The sequence below is a fragment of the Tupaia chinensis genome, unplaced genomic scaffold (assembly GCF_000334495.1).
Source record: "Tupaia chinensis unplaced genomic scaffold, TupChi_1.0 Scaffold000685_1, whole genome shotgun sequence".
NCBI lineage: Eukaryota > Metazoa > Chordata > Mammalia > Scandentia > Tupaiidae > Tupaia > Tupaia belangeri.
The window spans coordinates 1,956,278-1,968,777 of record NW_006160208.1 but is presented as its reverse complement, the minus strand read 5'-3'; the positions used below and the strand labels follow the sequence as shown (position 1 = coordinate 1,968,777).

Here is a 12,500-nt window from a genome sequence, read left to right as displayed (position 1 = left end):
GTTAATTTTATGTTTATGTGCCATTTAAGTGTACATTGCCTTATTTTGTCTGTTGCATTGTTCTTGTCAAGAAGCTTTGTCATGTCTGGATTCTTCTAACACTGAAGCTGTGATGTAACAGTGTACAATCTACTATGAATTTTAAAAATAATAAACTAAGTCATAGCCTGTATCAACTGTAAAACATTTCTTGTAAATGTCTGATTTCTTTTTTCATTTCTGTACAATTTTCTTGTGCAAATTAAAAAAAAAAATTACGGCCTGTTCATTAAACATTCCCACACTTTTTCTCAATGCTTATTTGCATGGAAGAAATTTGAGTTTTGCTCGTTCGTATTGTATAGCCAATCAGTACCTGCCTTCTTTTCTGTGTTTAACTTTTTCTAATTTTGTTTATATATATATATATTTTTTTTTGAGAGGTTTTGTGCTTGCCAGAAAGACAGAGAGAGACAGAAAGCGAGAAATCACCCCCCATAGGGGATGGCCATGTCGCAATTGTTTCTCCTCCATTCTCCTCTCGGGATCTTGGGCACGCATGCACATGAGCCCAGCGTGAGTTTAAGCCACCAGGTCCGAGACTCAAACTGTGGTTGACTGCGTGGGAGTTCAGCAACATAGCCTTTATGCCAACTGCTGGTTCCATAGTTTTGTTTATATTTTAAATAAATGTTAGAATTACACTTTTTCTTTCTTAAATTTCCAAATAAATTCTCTAAGTTATTTGGAAAAAAAATAATAAGAGGACCAGCAGGTGGTATGGTGGTTCAGGCACTGGACTCCACATGTCTGACCATGGTTTGAGTCCTGGACCTGGTGACTTGAAAATAAATACCGGGAGCATGTGTGTGCATGCATGCCCAACATCCCAAGAGGCGAATGGAGGAGAAAGGATTGTGGCATAGTCATTCCCCCAGAGAGTGATTTCTCCCTCTGTCCCTCTCTGGTGAGCACATGTACTTTATGACAAAAACCTAAAAAAAAAATGAAAAAATAAAAAGAATGATTAGATGAGTAACACGCTCTACAGTCTTAATAGTGTAGCTCAACAGTGCTGTAAGAATTGCCCTACTTTTTATGCCTTTGGTGTGAGAAAACTTTTTTCCCCCAAAGGGTATGTGTGCTTTTTGGAGAGAAAGAGGAGGAGAAGAAAGCAACCCCCCATGGTGGGGTAATGCCACATCCACAATCCCATCTCCTCCATTTCTCCTCCTTTCTGGATTTTGAACACATGCGCACATGCCTGGTGTGTCTCTCAAGCCGTTGGGTCTAGAATTCAAATCACATAGTTGGCCATGTGGAATCCAACTGCCTTACCCACCACGCCACCAGCTGGCCTGAGAAAAACTTTAAAGACAAAGAAGCCAACTTATTCTTCTCCCTGAAGGGTATTTATGATGATTCAGATTTCATCTATTCAAGTAAAAATGTTATTGTTATAAATGTATGCTTTAGTGATTACATCTTATCAGGGTGGATAGAAACAACTCCTATACCTTAGATACACCTATCAACAAACGTTACAAAAGACTTTAATCTGACATTTGAAATACCTTGTCTATTAAGAATGAATGGAAGCTGACCCTGGTAGCACGGTAGTGCTATACAGAGGAGGCCAGGTCCCACAAGGCCATCTACAGGTTGAATCCTGGCTGGCCCCCAGTGGCAACACTCCAGGCACACATGCATGCATGCCCAGGATTCTGATGAGATGGAAATACAGAGGAACTATTGCAACATGGCAAGGCCCCACTGGGAATGCTTTCTCTCTCTCTCCTTGGCATGTGTGCCCACTGGCATTAAAAATGGGCTCTTTACAAGAGAGCGTAAACAGTTTGTAAATCCTATAGCATTAACAATGCTTCCACTGCCCACATCACTCAGACCCAACAGAAGTAGTAAAACATCCAAATGGTATTTTGAAAAATAAACTTGCCATGATGCATTAAAACCAGCCCTGCTTATAGCTCTGAAGGATATAAAATTTACAGTTTATAAAAGACTGGTATTGATCCCATATGAAATATTAATTTGGAGATCTTTGAGTCTTCTGGGCACTTTATTTTTAATTCCAAAGGGCCTGTGTGTGTGTGTGTGTGTGTGTGAGAGAGAGAGAGAGAGAGAGAGAGAGAGAGAGAGAGAGAGAACCTTGCTGGAGCTCAGTAATGCCAAAAACCCCTTTCCTTTATTCTCCCTTCCCATCAGGGTCTTCAGCACATGAGTGCACACGCTTGGAGGGTTTTCCAAGCCATAGAGGTTAGGACTTGAGCCATGGTTAACCATATCTGATCCAGCTCCCTCCACAGAGTATTTAACAACTGTGCTATGGGGCTGGCCCTTCTGGGTACTTTTGACAGAATACACACCAGTTAAACAGTGTTGTGTTGAGTTGTAACACAACATATGTGAGATGCAACATTTCCTCCACAAGTAAGAGAGGTTCTACCAGTTGATATGCATAATTATAAAAAAACATGGTTTCACATTGAGGCCTATCAGTGGAAAAGATTGTTTAAACCTCACTAGAAGGTGTCTTATCAAGCCCTGCTAACTATTAAGATGGTTGTCAAGTATAAAGTTCTTATATCTCAAATCTCTATCTCCTACAATACTATTAATACCTTTTTTTGTTTGGTTGGTTTTTTTGGTCCCTAGACATAAGAATTAGCAACCTGCACTTTACTGAATTCAAAATAGGTAGAGGCATTATGATGTCACCAAGAGTGACCCAAGGCTACCAGGACAAATGACAGACTTCCTCTATCCTAGGTATGCCAAGGAGTAAGATTCAACACGTATTCCTATGTTGTTCAAAAATCTTCCTGTTGTAATTGGAAAGAACCATGAAAACCTCCAAGGAGAAATGTATCGATCTACCTATTGTCAATAGTAAGAAAGGACCACTGACCATCACAGGTATTGGCTGCTCATAACAGGGAACACATGCCATAATATTTGCCATTGTGTTGCACTGTTTTATCTGAGCTTTGTGACCTGGTCAATGAGTCATGGTAGCAGGATAAAGAGGATACATTCTCAAAGACCAAGACTGACCATCACTGAACATAATGTGGTGACCTAGTGACTGTCATTGCAGTTTTCACTTCAGGAACTAAAATATACAATGTGTTTCTTTAATTGTCATGTTGATGTACAAGCTCCTTAAAAGCTTCTAAACCGAAGGTCTGCTCTCATGTGCTACAGACACCAAGGGGAAGTCCCTGCAATAAAGCGCTTTTCACTTGAGATCCTACGTGTGACAGTTGAGCAGCTAAAAGTTAAAAAACAAAGCTCCCCAGATGTTATGGGTATGACAACTGGTCTAACCTCAAAGAGCTCGTACTTTCCAACTCAATGGAAAAATACAGAGATAACTAGCATCATGCTGCTTAGATGAATGTGCTAGGCCATCAATGAACCTCTGTGGTTAGGATCCAGCCTTTAACCACTTCCTGGCTACATTTTAAAAAATCAACTCACAATAAAATGAACAAACATAACAAAATAACAACAAAAAAATCAACCCAAACACTTGCAAAGTATAATGCCATATTGTCTCTAGATGACAGTTACAATTGGAAAGGAACTACTAGTTTACATGAAATAATAATGCTTACATTGGAAAAACTGAATCCTTGAAAGAATATATTCTGGGGGCCAGCTGGTGGCACGGTGGTTGACCTCCACATGACTAATAGCAGTTCGAGTCTCAGACCTGGCAGCTTGTTTTCTCACTTTCCCTTTATCTCTGTCACTTTCTCTTTCTCTCTCTCTCTCTCTGGTGAGTACTGGTACCCTATAGCAAATTTTAAAAATGATAACAATAAATAAAATAATTCTTAAAAAAATGTACTCTAGACTCTGACCAGGATACTAACAGATAATGGATAATATGTATTTAAGAATAGGTTTGGAGGCCAGCAGATGGCATGGTGGTTAAAGGTGCTAGACTCCCACGTGGCTGACCACAGTTCAAGTCCCAGATCTGGTGGCTTGCTTTCTCACTTTCCTTCCCTCTCTGATCAAATTGGAAAATAATAACAACAAATAAAGTTAAAAATTATTTTAGCCCATCCCGAGATGGATACTGAATTTCAGCTGTGAAATTTTATTTCCTTGACCAAAAATGAAGATTTTTTTGCTGAGACTTCTTACTCCAGATTAATTTCTAGTGGAAAGGCACAAGCCCAGGACAGGCCCATCCTGAGATGGATACTGAACTTCAGCTGTGAAATTTGATTTCCTTGACCAAAAATGAAGTTTTTGTTTGTTTGTTTTTGTTTTAAATTTTGTTTTTTCCTGAGACTTCTTACTCCAGATTCTTTTCTAGTGGTAGGGCTACCTCTGCCTTCTCTACATTTCTCTGTGTCTCTCTCTGTGTGTCTTGCTGCATCTCTCTGTGACTTTTGATTTCCAAAAAAAATTTTTAAGGTAAAGTAATCTCTGGGCTCTCAGGCCCCTGCTTTATTGTGCTAATTGGTGCCTTTCCACATTCCATTTAGGAAAGGCACAAAGCAGGCCAGGTCCATCCTGAGATGGGTACTGAACTTCGGCCATGATGTTTGATTTCCCATCCTGTGTGAGCATGCTGAGCGATTTTCATTTTTTTGCTTTTTAAAATTAAAATATAATGTTTCTAAAATTATCTTTTAAATTTTTTCTCCTTTTTTATTGTATTTTTTCTTCTATCATCTTCTCTAATTTTTTTTTTTGAGAGGTTTTTGCTATAGGGCGTGTGCGCTCGCCAGAAAGACAGAGAGAGACAGAGAGATAGAAAGCGAGAAATCACCCCCCAGGGGTATGGCCACGCCGCAATTCCTTCTCCTCCATTCTCCTCTCGGGATCTTGGGCACGCACGCACACGCGCCCGGCCTGAGTTTAAGCCACCGGGTCCAGGACTTGAACCGTGGTTGACTACGTGGGAGTCCAGCGACTTAGCCATTACGCTAACTGCTGGTCCCATCTTCTCTAATTTTTTTTCTTTATCTTTATTCACTGGCTGCTCACCTCTACACTCTGAGTGTCTAGACAGGTCCAAGTGAACAGCTTCCAAATATCAGAATATGATTAGGGTCAGAATATTTCTCTAGTCCCACTGAATACAATGCACAAAGAGTGAAAACAGAACAGAAGAGAGATTGCAGATCACCTCTTTTGGCATGCCTCTGAATGCTCAGATTAAACTTCCAGAATTAGGAAGAAATGCACCTTCCATTAGATGACTAGGAATCACTGCAGGGTCACAAGAAATATGGGAAAGCAAGAAAATTTCTCTCCTCCAAGGAAAAAGAATAACTCCTCTTTATCCTCAGACAGTGACTCATGGAAATTGTAAATGAGTCATCCAATGACTCATGGAAATTGTAAAAGACCACATATAAGATCTTACACATAAACAACTGTTTGTTCATTTTCTTCCCTTACCCTAACATAACTATCTTCTTCTATAAACCTATTACTCTACCCATAAAAGAAACTTGTGCTAGCCATATTAAAAAACCACATCCAGATTAAACTTCTAGAATTAGGAAGAAGTGCAACTTTCATCAGATGACTAGGAATCACTGCGGGGTCACAAAAAATATGGGAAAGCAAGAAAATTCCTCTCCTCCAAAGAAAAAGAATAACTCCTCTTCATCCTCAGACAGTACAATGACTCATGGAAATTGTAATCGAGTCCATGAAATCCTGCAAGAAAACTTTCCAAACCTAGAGAGGCTTTCAAAGATCCAGTCCCAAGAAATACAAAGGACCCCAAATAAAATCAACCCAAAAAGATCTTCTCCAAGACACATTACAGCCAGAGTGACCAAGACCACAAAGACAAGATACTAATATTGGCAAGTGAGAAACGTCAAGGTACCTGTAAAGGATATCCCATCAGGCTAACAGCGGGCCTCTCATCAGAAACAATGTGAGCGAGGAAAGAATGGGAAAAGATACTCAAATTATTAAGGGAAAAGCAATTTCAACCAAGAATACAGTACCCAGTAAGATTAACCTTCATCAAGAACATTCTCAGATAAACAAAACCTGAAAGAATTTACCAACACCAAACCAGGTCTCCAAGAAGTTCTCAAGGGCATGCTATACCAGGAAAATTAAATACAGACACACAGAAATGAGAGTTTAAAAACTAATAAAATGGCCAACTTAATCATAGGGACAGGTCTGAAGTTGAATATTATATTCCAGAATTTAATTGAGTAGATCGAACCACAACAGAAGGTAGATTAAGTACATGAGACTGAACTGGTGAAATAGAATTGTATAACTTTTGACTAAAACATTGCTGATTTTCTTCTAGGCTTTGTTTTCCAGTTTTAAGGAGTTTTGTCCTGTCTTGAGGGGCCAATAGGTTCATGTACCTACTATTTGAACAAAATCCCAACCTCTGGCCTGGCTTTAAGTTTTAAGCAAAATTCCTTAGCATTTCTTTGATTTATTAAAGCTAAAACTTATCTTCTTGAAATTTAAATAATAATAATAATTATTATTTTTTAAAAATTTTAAATAATAGATTTGAAAAAGAAACTTGAAGAACCCATGGTAAGAAAGTTTATGGAGAATCAAATTTAAAATGAAACATGGCTAAAGAGGCAACAAAGAGGATTGTATAATAGAAGGGAAAAAAAATGGTAATAATGGTAATATACCTTATGTCTTAACCTGTGCTGCTATAACAAAATATCTTAGACTGGGTAATTTATAAAGAACATAAATTTATTTCTCATGGTATTTGGGACTAAGAAGTCCAAGATTAAGGTGCTGGTTATCTGGTGAGGACCTGGCCTCTGCTTCCAAGATGGTACTTTAAACACTGGTTCTCCACAAAAGGTGGAAGGGCAAAAGAGGGCAAACCCAGACCCATAAACCCTTTTATCAAGGCCCTAATCCTATTCACGAGAAATACCCTTCCCATGATAGAATGACCTCCTAAAAGCCCAACCTCAACACAGGTTGAGTATCCCCAATCCAAAATGCTGAAATTTGAAGTGCTCCAAACCCCAAAACTTTAGAGGACTGACATGATGACACAAATTTTCACATCGACTTCATGTAATAGTCAAACACTGCAATAGAAAAATAGTGCATAAAATTACCTTCAGCCTATGTGTATAAAGTATATATGAAACGTACATGATTTTTTTTATTTTAAAGTTATTTTATTTTAACTTTATTTATTATCATTATTATTTTCCAGTGTGATCAGAGAGAGACAGAGCGAGAGAGAGAGAGAGAGGAAGTGAGAAAGCAAGCCACCAGGTCCGAGACTTGAACTGTGGTCAGCCATGTGGAATTCAGCGCCTTTAACCACCATGCCACTTGCCGGCCCCAAACATACATGAATTTTGTGTTTATACTTGAGTCCAGTTCCCAAGATATTCTATTATATATATGCAAATATTATGAAATATGAAAAGATTATGTTAGGAAAATACCATGTTGTTTATCACCAATGGCCAATGATTTAGTCAATCACACCAATCTACTGAAGCCTTCATTTAAAACTCAGAAAGACTGGTTTCTGGGCCAGCCTTGTAGTTTAATGGTTAAAGGATATGGATTTCACATGGTCAAGTATGGTTTGAATATTGGCCCCCTAGGCTTGAAAAACACACAGGTGCATATTGTGTGTGCCCCAAATCCCAACAGGATGGAGAAATGGAGGATAAGGGATTTGCAGTCTGACTGTGACTCACTGGGGGTTGCTTCCCCCCTCCATCTCTCTGTCTTTCTGCAAGTGCAGGTTGATAGCTGAACATGTGCAGTTTCCTGGAAAAGGATGTGCCCCTTCCCACACGCCTTGCCCTAGGCATCTTCTTCATCTCCTTTTCTGCATCCTTTGTTATATCCTTTATACTAAGCCAATAAGTGTAATTAAGTGATTCACTGAGATCTGCAAGCTGCTCTAGCAAATTAATACAACCTGAGGAGGGAGTTACGGGAACCCCAGGTTATAGGTGATTGGTCAGAAGTTCCTGAGGCCCAGGGCTGTGACTGATGTCTGAAATAGAAGCTGTCTTGGGAGCTGAACCCTTAACCAGGGGGATCTGAGGCTATCTCTCGTTAGCATCAGAATTGAATGGAATTAGAGCATTCTCATCTGGTGTCCACTGATGCATCAGCAGCAGAATTAATTGCTTGTTAATTAATTATAATCCTGATGCTACAGAAGAGCTGCCAGCCATTGGTCTTGGCAACTTATGAGCATACAAAAAGATTTTGAAAATTCCAAGGATTGCTGACATTATATTCAAGGAAATGAGGACAGAGACCACATATATGTTTCACAGTGTCACACCAGTGACTTCTATCAGCATGGACCCTTTGCAGCCCATCTTTTGATATACGGTGAGTTCTTTCATAAGAAGCAATGCTGTAGGGAATACCACAACAGTGGATAAGGCATTCTGTAAAGCCTAGTCATTCATGTTGGCAGAAGCACTGCCCGCCGGGATTGCACATCCATATGAAGAATGCCATGTGAAGAACTCCATATGAAGAATCTAGTCCTTCAAGGACAAAACACTGCTCCTTTCATGATGGAGTAATGAGCCTGTCACTAAGTAGCTGGCTGACCACCTCAGGGAACGTTGCCATACTGGGGCTCAGTGTTGGTTTCTGCCACCAGTAGGTGTGTGTCGAGAGCACAGGGAATTAGTCCACAACTTGATGTGTGTCTTTCCACAATGTCAAGGCTTTATTCTCATCAAATGTCCTCACACACAGGCAAGCATAGCAGGGTTAAAGACAGGGAAATGTGGGCCTGCTCGAGATCAGTACCTTCGCCACACCACGAAGGGACTCTACCCCGAGAGTCTATCCAGAGTCTCACTGGGAGCAGTTTGTCTTGAGATGAAGGCTTTCACAGGAAGTTTTTCAGTGATATGGCACAGTGCAGGTCTGCAGTCAAGCCCCCTTTAGATGATGCAGGAGTCCAAGGCCGTCTAATTCCGCAAGGCAGGGTGTCAGTGATCCCAGCCTCAGAGAGGTGAGCTGCTACTATAGGAGGTGTTCGAACACAGCAGCTGCTCTCGTTCACACACCAGAATGGGCCAAAAGCCCAATGCCATTGGGCTCTCTGAGAGCCCAATTAATTTTTTTATTTTTATTTTTTGAGAGATTTTTTGCTATAGGGCATGTGTACGTGCCAGAGAGACAGAGACAGAAAAGCAAGAAATCACCCCACAGGGGGATGGCCACATGGTAATCCCTTCTCCTCCATTCTCCTCTCGGGATCTTGGGCACGCACGCACACGCACCCGGCGTGAGTTTAAGCCACTGGGTCCAGGACTTGAACCGCAGTCGACTACATGGGAGTCCAGCAATGTAACCATTATGCCATCTGCTGGCCCCTGAGAGTGTCAGACTGGCCGACGGCAAACAGTTCCTGAGTTGGAGGGCAAGGATTAAAGAAAAGACAAGGAGACAGGATAGAAACGGGAGGACTGTCAGTCACTACTGGCCAGCACTGAATGTACTTTATTGCTAGTATTTATACACACTCCAGAGACTTCTGTGTTTTAAGGTTTTAAGTCCTTACTGAATTTATCAGGTTGTTATAAGAATACTTTGGAACATTCAGTTCAAAACAATCCCAAGACATTCTGCTCATAACAATCCAGCCACCCAAGGCCATGGTTGAATAAAGACCCTGGTCTTATTCTGGTGGTCACGTCCTGAACATTTCTCACGTCTCCTTCTTGGCTCCCCACATGAGAGCCCAGGTTATATGCCTTTCTCAGAAGGGTCTTATTGGGACTACATATTCTTATAGTTCATTGCGGCCAGTTTGGTTTACGTGGCTTGCTCTGGTCATGACTTGTGGCAATAGCAGTTTATCCAAGTGGTTCAGGCAGTTGTTTATGAACAGCAAGAAAGCTGTGGGGTGTGGTGCTTGACATAAGAGAAGCCATTTTGAGTAGACTTTATTCAGTTTGGCATCTAGCCATGGCCATCACCAAATCAGCCTTGGTGAGTGGAAGTCCGGGTTGCCAAGCCTATGTAAAACCTCATCCCTGCCACCAGGGCCACCCCATTCATGAGCCCACATGCAGGAGAGGCATGGCTGAGGAGGGGGTACCCACAGAATGGGTCACCTGTTTGATGATCAAAGTCTTCCTTTGCTGAGGTCATCCTTTGGTGAGCATTCACATGGGACACAAATATCTTTAGTACTCAGAAAGGTCTATTCACAAACTGCTTCCTCAAATTCCTAATTGCCAATGTTCCAATCCTATCTCTTCCAAATCCCTGAATATTCAGCCAAATCACTGGCCACAGTCCATGAATTGGTGTGTGATCACGTATCTGGCCATTTCCTAGTCCAAGCAAAGTGACTAAGTGTTGTGCTCAGTGTTCACTGGGACGATCTCCCGTCACCACCTCCCTTCGGGGATCCCCAGAGAGGATCGCAGCACTGCAGGTGTCCATGCTCAGCAGGGGCCAACATACTGGCAGAACAGACTAAAACCCGGGCTTAAGTTTCCTCATCCTCTGTCAGTTGATTGCAAGAAACTCACCACAAGGCCACAGGCACTGGCTGGAAGAAAGAAGGCGGTGTGGTGGGGACCTAGGGCATTTGGGCCACTCCTTCACATAACTTCCTTGTGACTCAGGGTCTGCCCCATTTTATCACTGCATACCACTTCCGCTTGATGCTTGAGGGTTGTTGTGCAGACCATGTTTACAGCTCCTTGGGTCAGATAACGATTTCGTGATGGGAAGCTCGGGCCGCATTGGTTGTCCCTGGTCAAGCAGTTATTCTTTGCTAAGGCCCAGTAGCAGGCCAAGGGCTGATTCTCAGAGGTAGAATATTTCTCTGTGGATGGTGGCAGCGCTCAGCTCTGAACCCTAAAAGCTTACAACTGTTCACTCATAGAGGTTTGTTAAAGGCTCAAAACTGCATCCCTGTCTGCCTCGGGCACTTCAAGTACCATTGGATCTGCTGGATTATACACACACACACACACACACACACACACACACACACATATTTTATATATATAACCAAATTGCGATTTATTTTTGTATAAAAATGATTAGAACAGGTTTTTCTAATAAAGGGGAGAAAGTACAGTAAAGATTGTACCTCGTTACATGTTAAGGACCACGTTCTGTACAACGTGGATGTGCTCAACACATAGCAGATGGTAATATGAACACTGATGATTTTAAAGCCCCAAATCATTTGCCAATGCTGTAAATTTGTAAATGTTCAAATACCTAGAGATAACTATTTTTATATACAATTTTTTATATATTTAATTTTTTTAGAGAGAGATATTTTTGATTGAGGGTGCATGTGCTCACCAGAGAGACAGAAAGTGAGAAATCACTCCTCCCAAGGAGATGACCATGTCACAATCCCTTCTCCTCCATTTTCCTCTTGGGATCTTGGGCACACACACACACACACGCACACACACACTCGCACATGCCTGGTGTAAGTTAAGTTTTAAGTCACCAGGTCTAGGACTCAAACTGCTGTCAATTACACTGGAGTCCAGTGACCATTATGCCATCTGCTGGTCCCTCTGATTTTTGATATATTTAAATGACTATTTATTCACATATGTGAGACTATTATGAAGAACTGTTTATAAAAGGATTTTTTAAAATTAGTTTTTGTTTTAACAGAATAAATGTACTTAGTTTCCTTTCAAAATAATTTTCTGGAAACCAGCAGATGACATAATGTCACTGGACTCCCATGTAGTCAACCGCAGTTTGAGTCCTGGACCTGGTGGCTTAAACTTATCCCTGGAGCATGTGCATGCATGCCCAAGATCCTGTGAGAGAATGGAGGAGAAGGGACTATGGTGTGGCCAATCCCCCTTGGGGGCTGACTTATAGCTTTCTGTCTCTTTGTCTTCCTGATGAGAGCACACACCCTATAGCAAAAACTTCTCCAAAATAAAAAATTTTCTGAAGTAAAAATGCACCTTGATGACAGTAGAAAACAAATAAATAAAATATTAAATGCTAATGATAGATAGACCTACAGAAGTAAAAATTTTTTAAGGGATACTTTTGCTATAGGGTGAGTACGCTCGCCAGAGAGACAGAAAGAGAAATCACCCCCCAGCCCTGAGGTGGGAGGAGGCCACACAGCAATCCCTTCTCCTCCATTGTCCTCTTAGGACTTTGAGCACACAAACACATGTGCCTGTGCCTGGCTTGAGTTTCAAGCTGCCAGGTCTCAGACTCAAACCACAGTTGACTGTGGGAGTCCAGCAGCATAACCATTATGCCACCTGCTGGTCTCCAGAAGTAATTTTTAAAGTGCATTATTGGGAGATAATAAATTTTGCAGAAGTCTCAGCCTCTGTAATATCATCAGAGGTTAGCAGTGTTAAAAATTAATGAGCATTAAATTAATAGGAACAAAGTAAAAACTCTTCAAGAGGCATCCGATTTCTTAGAGGCTTCTTCGATGAATGTTAGTAAGTTCTTCATCTGTGATGAATTATGAACATCCTAGTCCTTTAGAAGAG

The 12,500-nt window shown here is 41.1% G+C and overlaps 1 pseudogene; it reads right to left on the bottom strand.

Moving 5' to 3' along the window:
* Positions 1-12,405: 12,405 nt before the first annotated feature.
* Positions 12,406-12,500, bottom strand: part of LOC102492649 (uncharacterized) — a 76,510-nt pseudogene continuing 76,415 nt past the window's right edge.